We start from the raw sequence: 8,818 nt of genomic DNA, 5'->3' as shown, positions 1-8,818 counted from the left end.
GCGGAAATTGGAAAAAATAAGCGGTGCAAAAGGTAGCAATAGATGGATACAGAATCCCCCAGGCGAAAAAAACAAAAATCATTCGATACCACGGGCAGGCGGGGATAAATAAAATAAAATTAAAATAAACTAGAACGCAAATAAAGGAAGGAAGGCAGATGAAATACTAAGAAGTTACAAAGTAGGAAATAAAACAAAGAAGGGTATAGAACAGAATCAGAAGAGAAGTAATAGCGATAAAAACACGGAAATAATCTAAAATAAATTAAAGCAATATTAGGTAACGAAACGCACCAATATGTAAATGTAAATGTAAATGTAACGCACCTCAGGAATACCAGAATCAGATATCGCGGATAAAAGCCTCCAAGGGAAGACAAAAGACCAGGAATTGTTTCCTTTTCGTGCTCCTAAGCGTTAACTAATTAGATTATTATTATTATTCTAGCAGCCGAAGGCAAAATATATAAACAATTTCAATAGGCTTCCTGAGCATGCGAGTACATAATAGCGTTGCAACTCAATACAAAACGCAATAGGGACCGAGCATACGAAGCATAGGAGAAAACGGAGAGGTGGCATAACAATCTCATAAATAAATAAATAGGCGGAGACTTTAAATAAATGGTAGAACTAGAGGATAAGGCGAAAAGCCCCAATAAAAGCGCGATATTTTAACAGATGAAACCGCGATGGGATGAAAGCCCGCAAAGACAAGCAAAGAGCACTACATTGTTACAAATTATTAGTTAACTAGGGAACATCTGGAGGCCAACATGTAAACGTAGCACTTTTTTCTTTCGCAAGACAAACACCTACGTTAGGAAATTCTCGGAAAGAGAAACCTAATCAAGAAAATTCTTATTTGTTTATAACAACAACAATAAAACAAAAATAGGGAAATAGATAGAGAAAACTCTACTAGTAAAGAGAACAGAACTAAGCTAAAAACTAAAAGCACTAGAGAAATAAAATTCGAAATCGCCCCATATGGGTAGATAAAAGCCCTAAACAAATTTTTACCAACAAATTATTATCAAAAGCAGACAACATAAATCAAACCAGAGAAAAGAAATTCAGTAATCATAGAACAATCCACACTTAAGGACAGAAAGATAAAAAAGTGCATATTAATTTAAATTAAATTAAATTAAATTAGAATTAGAAGCAAAATAAAAGTCGCATAGACATACGGTATAAATTTAAAAGGAAGAGCGAAGTAACGGGACAAATACACAAGGGGACATGATTTCCCGATTTCCCGCAAAACAGGTGGAGGTCTTGTGCTCGAGAAAAGTGAATACGTAGGCCACAGACGATAAAACAAGGCATAAACGCGGAACAGAAAGACTGTTCAAATTTAAAGAAAGTAGGGGACGTACAAAAAAGAGCTAAATTAGGTAACGGACGATAGGCCAAAACTGACGATCATGAAAAACAAGGTCGTACGTCTACCCACGGGGTTACCCCAAGGCGAACGGGCGAGACAAAGGAAAAAACAAACACCGATAAAAGTAACGGTAACGGTAACGGTTAGGACAACGGCAGCGGGGCGCGACGACACGAGGGGAGAAACAAAAGAGGGAAGGTCGGGACACCGCTGTACGGTAAAATTTAAACCAGAGCGATTCGAGACCTCGACGGAGTCAGTCGTGTAACCCAAAATTTGGATCAGTACCATACCTTTTGATTTTTTATCTTTTTTTTTTTTTCTCGGTCCGTAAAGATTCAATTCAGTCGGATCTAGTGAAGCAGTTAATAAATTACATAAAATCGGGATTTACCCTCGAACAAGACGATTTCCAGTGAAACTAAGTGACACTAGTGAAAATACTTAGTGATAGTTAGTGACAAAGTTCGGGATAAACAAATAAGAAGTGTAGAGGGGAACGCTTAAACAAAGGGAAAAACCGATAATACGGCAGAAACTACCGGGGCGGCCCCCCCCTCAGTGTAAATAATATAGAAAAGTTAAGAAATTAGGAAGTACAATAAATAGTAATTATAATTAAAGAAGTATAGACTAAGACATAGTTATATAAGTAAAAATAGGTTAAAACTAGATATAAAAAACATTTAGTTTAAATTAGGTATAAAAATAGTTAGGTAAAAACTAGGTATAAAAAACTTTATTTAACTTAAGTTTAGTAAACATTTAAACTAGGTAAACTAAGATATAGATAGATAAGTAAAAGTAGGTTAAAAACTAGACATAAAAAATACTTAGTTCAAATTAGGTAAAAAATATTTAGTAAAAAATTAGGTATAAAAACATTTAGATTAGAAGCAGATTTGTCTACTTAAAATCCAGTTAAAAGTAGACCTAGAACAAAATAAGACTAGGATTTTCAGAGATATAGGGAGAAAAAGAGCCTGTGACCTTGAAACTAAGAGGGAACTGGCCTTTTTAGTATAGTTAACCCCCCTGTATTAGGGCATAGTCGGATAGAGGGTGGTCCCGCGAGCAACCGCCCCATAGATCACTTTTCGATTACTCGCATACTGATAGGACTTAGGGTCGGTATCTCGGAAACGGGGAGGCTGGGGCGTGAAGTGAGTACCTCCGAAGCGCAGCTTCGGAGACCAATGTGGCTTACCCCCCCCCCCCTCGACACCCCCACGTGCTCAGAAAAATTTTCCTTCGAAATTTTTTCCGGACACCCGGTATAATAGAAAAACTAAAGTTTAACCGATTTGGACGTGTGACGGCTCATCGGAAAGGGCTAGCCGAGCCCTACAAGCCTACCGAGGCGAAATCTGAAAATTAGGCGAATTCGAAAAAATTTTTTCCAGATCTCGAAAAGGGTGGGGCGAATCGAAAAAATTTTTTCAGGGGGGAGAAGACTTCTCCAGCCGCGCCCTGAAAGAACCGCCACCCTTCATAATAGTCACACCCCAAATTTGGTCCTGATCGGCCACTCTTGGTGTGTTGACATAAACGCGAAATCGCATAACAAAACGCAGGATCCGAAATAGTCGAGTGACGGCTCGTTTTAAAGGTAGAGAGAAACGCAGCCCATTGGCCAAATCAAATTTTGAGTACTGTGTCGTAGAAAGGAAAAAATTAGGAGAATAAAATAAAAATAGGCGACTTAAGTAATAAGTAAGACCAAGTTTTAGTGCGAGCGAGTGTAGGATAGTGCGAGCGAGCGTAGGATTAGAATTAGGGTACGTTAAAATTATACAGCGATTATGCGTAGATTAGGGTATTAGAATAAGATAGCTAAGTGCGTAAAATAGAATAGACATTAAGATAAATAGAATTGTGTGAAACTAACAGTTTTTGAAAATCTAGAAATACAAAGGAAATGTTGATACTAAAAAAAAAAAAAGGGTTAGGGTTAGGGTTAGGGTTAGGGTTAGGGTGGGGACCGAGGGGATATGGGCTTAGTAGTGGTGACTCGGATCCACTACTAGGTATACCACAGTGGTGGTGGTCATATCCCTAAAATCCTCTACGCTCCACCTCCTCGTGGTGGTCCCTGGGAACACACATAGTTGTGTGTTGCTAACGGAGCGAGGGGTATTCCGCGGGAAGTAGTCCTAATGATGTGTGAGGCGATGCCGGCGGGATCTTCGGATCCTGGCAGGGCCTCCCTTGCCGGTAAGGCTCACACGGAGGGATGAAAAACCGCGGAATGGGTCCTGCGATAACGACCGGGGAGGTCGCCGCAGGGCCCTTGCCGTAAACCGGTGGTCATGTTTTACCGGAACGGTGGTCTTGCCTTAACCGGCCGGGCCGCGAGGATGATAACCTCTATAAAAAATCCCCAACCCTAAGCTTAGGTGCGCGGTGAGAGGGTACGCCCTGGTAACAGGGCGTGGCTGGTGGGGTACACCAGTCGCGAGCGCACCAACAACCACTGGATACCTGGCGCCTCCAGTGCGTATATAGCCTTACCCGGGTAGTGGGGGCTCTGCCCGGGTGGACCTCTTTTCCCGCCACGCTCGTGGGACTTACTATGGATTTGTCAATAAATATAAATGATGAGGTTAAGGAGGGGGAACCACACCCGGAAGTGGTTGAGGGGGGAGCTGTGGTGGCACCTGTGCCACCACGGGTTATGGGACCACCGGCCCCGGTCGACCGTCTGAAGCTTCGGCCGAGGAAGGGGACCCCGGGGCACGCTGGACCCATCGGGGAGGAGGACCGAGCATCGGTCACGTCGGCCAGATCGGTCATGTCGGCCAGATCGGTCACGTCGGCCGGGTCGGCCGCCCCCTCCACCAGCGGTGCGGGCAGCAAACGCCCGCTCACCCCGACTCCGGGGAGAGCGTCGCCGACCCCGTCGGATAAGCGGGACAGGCTAGACGGGGAAGTCACCTTCTCCCGGCTCCCCTGCGTGGAGGTGAGGGGTATGCTCCCCGGGGAGCTAACAGCTCTCCTCGTGGGGTTGGCCCGGGAGAATCGCGAGATGGCCGAGAGGAGTCGGAACCTCAAGGGAACCTACGTCAAAGGTTTCCGTGACTCCTCCGACTTGATAGAGGAGGTCGCCAACGAAATCGACCGCAGGGGCTTCCCGGTGGGAATCCCTGCGGTTGGCTCTGGCACCTCCACCCCCGCGGATCGCGAGTCCGGCCTCCTACGGGAGCGCTGCGCGGCCCTTGAGAGGGAGTTGCGGGAGACCCGCGACTCCCTCGAAGCCATCAGAGGGGAATTGATGGCTGTCAAGCGGCTGCGTGACGCTCCCCCCCTGCCGGCACCGGCGCCCGCTGTCGTCGGGGATGCCGCGGCGCCCGCGTCGGACCTAATGGTCCAGATGCGGGCGCTCATGGAGGCCGGGCTTAGCTCCATCCGCGAGGAAATGCGGGTGGAGCTCCGGCGGGCGGTCGGGGCCGTTGCCCCGGCTGCGGGGGCGCGTGGGCCCCCTCGCCCGTCGCCTCGCGTGCCGCTGGCCCCATCGAAGCCTTTGCCTGCGCCTGCGCCGCCGGCACCCGCGCCGCCGACGCCGGCCCCTGCCCCTTCCCCGGTGACGGGGAAGAAAAATAAAAAGAAGAAGAAGGGCAAGAAGGCTGGGGAGATCCCCCAGCCTTCGGTCGCCCGTCTGGCGCCGCCCCCAGCACCGAAGCCGGGTCTCCCCAAAGAGGAGACCTGGGCAGAGGTCCTGGGGAGGAGGGCCAGGGCTGCGGCTAAGGCGGTCGCCGCCGTGGCCAACGCTGCGACCGCCGCGGCCAAGGCGCCGGCGGGCGCCACCAAGAAAGGAAAGGCCGCCGCCCCCGCCTCGAAGGGCGGGAAGGTGGCGGCCAAGATAAAGGCTCCCCCCCGGTCAGCGGCGGTGACGATCACCGTCCCGGAGGGGAGCAAGGCCTCCTACGAGGAGGCCATTAGAAGGGCCCGCCAGGGCGTCGACCTCGACGCCCTGGGCATTGGGGCCCTTAATTGGAAGCGTGCGGTCACCGGGGGCCTCATAATCGAGGTCCCTGGTGCCGACGGGGGCCCCAAGGCCGACGCCTTGGCGGCCAAGATGGCTGCCGTCCTGGGGGGGATGGAAGTCAGAGTCTCCAGGCCCGTGAAGAAGGCGGAATTCCGCCTCACGGGCCTGGAGGTGTCGGTGACCCCCCAGGAGGTAACGGAGGCGGTGGCAAAGGCCGGGGGCTGCGCCGCCGAGTCCGTCAGGGTGGGGGAGCTGAAGGCTCCGCCCAACGGACTCGGCACTGTTTGGGTGCAGTGCCCGGCCGTGGCCGCGGTGGCCATCGAGAAGGCCGGCAAGGTGCGGGTTGGGTGGTCCACCGCCCAGGTGGTGGTTCTGGCTCCGCGACCACTGCAGTGCTTTCGCTGCCTGGCCTTAGGCCACGTACGGCAGCGATGCACAGCGGCGGTCGACCGCAGCGGTCATTGCTACCGCTGCGGGGATGCATCCCACCGGGCGGTGGACTGCAAAGCCCCCCCGCACTGCGTGGTGTGCGCGGCCGTGGGGAGACCGGCGGGGCACAAGGCGGGGAGCAAAGCGTGCTCCCCGCCTCCCAAACAGAAGAAGGGCGCAAAGGGGGGCGGTGTGGCGCCCCCCCAAAGCGCGACGAAGGGGACTGCCGGGGAGGCAGTAGCCGCCCCCACCACCTCCACGGAGACAGTGGAGATGGAGGTGGAGGCAGTCCCCAGCGGGGAGGGGGTCTCAGGCCCCCCGCCACCCTCGTCGGTGGCTGAAAAGGGGAGACCGGCTGAAGCCAATTAATGGCCACGTCCAGCCGGTCCCCCCAGTTGGTAGTCCAGGCCAACCTCAACCACTGCTGCCGGGCACAGGACCTGATGGTCCAGTGCCTGGAGGAGTGGGGGGTTGGCCTGGCCGTCGCCACGGAGCCGTACAGAGTCCCGGACCATCCACACTGGTCCGGTGACGCTGACGGCTCCGTGGCGGTGTGGTGGCGTCGCCACTCGGCGACTGTGCCCCCCTGCTCCGTGGTCGAACGGGGCAGGGGGATGGTTATGGTTAAATGGGGAAGACTTCTGGTCGTGGGGTGCTACAACTCACCCAGTTGTGACTCCGCCGAACTCGGGATGTTCCTGGACCGGCTGGGGCTAATGATAGCCCCATATATAGCCGGTCCGGTGCTGGTCCTGGGGGACCTCAATGCGAGGTCCACCACCTGGGGTAACCCCGGGACCAGCGCCCGAGGCGGAGTCCTGGAAGACTGGGCGGAGGGGATGGAGCTCCGGTTATTAAACCGGGGCTCCGTACCTACGTGCGTGAGGTGGAACGGCTGGTCGATTGTTGACGTGTCGTTCGCGACGGCCGCCGCCTCACGCCGTGTGTCCAACTGGCGGGTCTGGGATGGAGAGACCCTGTCTGACCACAGCTACGTCCTGATGGACGTGGCTGTGGTCTCGGACTCGCCATTGGACACGCCCCTCCGACGTGGCACCCCGTCAGCGCCCAGATGGGCGCTGAAACGACTAGACGGGGACCTCCTGAGGGCCGTGATAATCGGCTCCGCCTGGCCTTCGGCCAGGGAGCGCGGGGTAAATGAGGGGGCGACTTGGATCCGGGGCACGTTGCAGATGATCTGCGACGTGGCGATGCCCCGGGTCCGAGCTCAGCCCCCGAGAAAGTCTGTATACTGGTGGTCGGGGGAGCTGGCCGAACTTCGCAGTTCGGCCGGCCGAGCCCGCCGCCGGTACACCCGCGCCCGTCGCCGCCATTTCCTGGGCGGCGACGCGGAGCCGAGGGTCGCCGAGCTGTACAGGGAGTACAGATCGGCGGCCGTGGCCCTCAAGCGTGCGATTGCCGCTGCTAAGGCCAAGGCTTGGGATGAGCTCCTGCTCACCCTCCGTGACGATCCGTGGGGACGCCCGTATAAGGCGGTGCTTGGGAAGCTCCGCCCCTGGGCGTCCCCGGTCACGGAGAGGCTAGACCCGGAATTTCTGGGGCGCGTAGTGAGTACCCTCTTCCCCCCTGGTGATGGGAACGAGGGGAGGAGGGAACGCGCCCCGGATCCGACCATTGAGTGGTCGGACGAATTCCGGGTCACCGAGTGGGAGCTGTACCGGGCCGTCCGGGAACTCCGGGCCGGGGGCAAGAAGGCCCCTGGCCCCGATGGGGTTCCCGGTGGTATAATGGCCTTAGCTCTGGAGGTCCTCGCCCCGGCGTTCAGGAGCGTCATGGACGCGAGCCTGCGCCGGGGAGTCTTCCCCAAGGAATGGAAAAAAGCGTGCCTGGTTCTCCTCCAAAAGGATGGGAAACCCGCAGAGTCTCCCTCTGCATACCGGCCGGTTTGTTTACTTGACGAGGCGGGCAAGCTATTCGAAAGGATAATTGCCGCCCGCCTCGTCGAGCACCTGTCGCGGGGTGGTCCCGACCTGAGCGACAGCCAGTATGGGTTCCGGAGGGGGCGCTCCACTATAGACGCCCTGGAGCGTCTGCGCCTCCTCCGTGAACGGGCTGTCGCTCGGGGCGGGGTGTTGATTGCGGTGTCGCTAGACATATCTAACGCCTTCAACGCCCTGCCCTGGTCGGAGATAATGGGGGCGCTGGATTATTTCCAGGTGCCCCCTTATCTCCGGGAGGTGGTCGGCGACTATCTCCGCGACAGAGAGGTGGTATTTACCGGCCGGTATGGTATTGTGCACTCGAGGGAGACGCACCGCGGCGTTCCGCAGGGGTCGGTCCTCGGACCGCTCCTGTGGAACTTGGCGTACGACGCGGTGCTGCGGGTTGTCCTCCCCCCGGATACGGGTGTCATCTGCTATGCGGATGACACCCTGGTTTATGCCGAGGGGGGGGACTGGAGGAGGACCAGGCACCTGTGTGAGGCCGCCCTGGACTGCGTGGTCGGGCGAATCCGGGGGATGGGACTGACCGTGGCCGCCGCAAAGACCGAGGCGATCTGGATGTACGGATCGCCTCGGCCGCGGCGGCTGCCCCATGGTCAGAACCTCCGGATTCGCGTCGCTGAAACCTCCGTCGAGATCGGGCCCAGGATGAGATACCTGGGCCTGGTCATAGACGGCCGCTGGCGATTCGAAGAACACTTCGAGCTCCTCGCCCCCCGACTAGAGAAGACGGCAGCCGCATTGGCGCGGCTGCTGCCGAATGTCGGGGGGCCGGATTTGAAAGTGCGCCGCCTCTATACGGAGGTGGTGCGGTCTATAGCCCTGTATGGGGCCCCCGTATGGCACCGCTCGCTCGAGGCCAGCACGCCAAGCCGCAAACTCCTAGAAAGAGTGCGGCGGCGGCTGGCCTTGCGGGTCATACGGGGGTACCGCACCATCTCCACCGAGGCGGCGGGACTCCTCGCCGTGATTCCACCCTTCACTGTGGTGGCGGCGGAGCGGGCGAAGCTATACCACATCGCCCGCTCCTTCCGCCGCCCGCCGGGGGTG

The sequence above is a fragment of the Halictus rubicundus genome, unplaced genomic scaffold (genome assembly GCF_050948215.1).
Source record: "Halictus rubicundus isolate RS-2024b unplaced genomic scaffold, iyHalRubi1_principal scaffold0049, whole genome shotgun sequence".
In the NCBI taxonomy this organism is placed as follows: Eukaryota; Metazoa; Arthropoda; class Insecta; order Hymenoptera; family Halictidae; genus Halictus; species Halictus rubicundus.
This window is presented reverse-complemented; position numbering follows the sequence as displayed.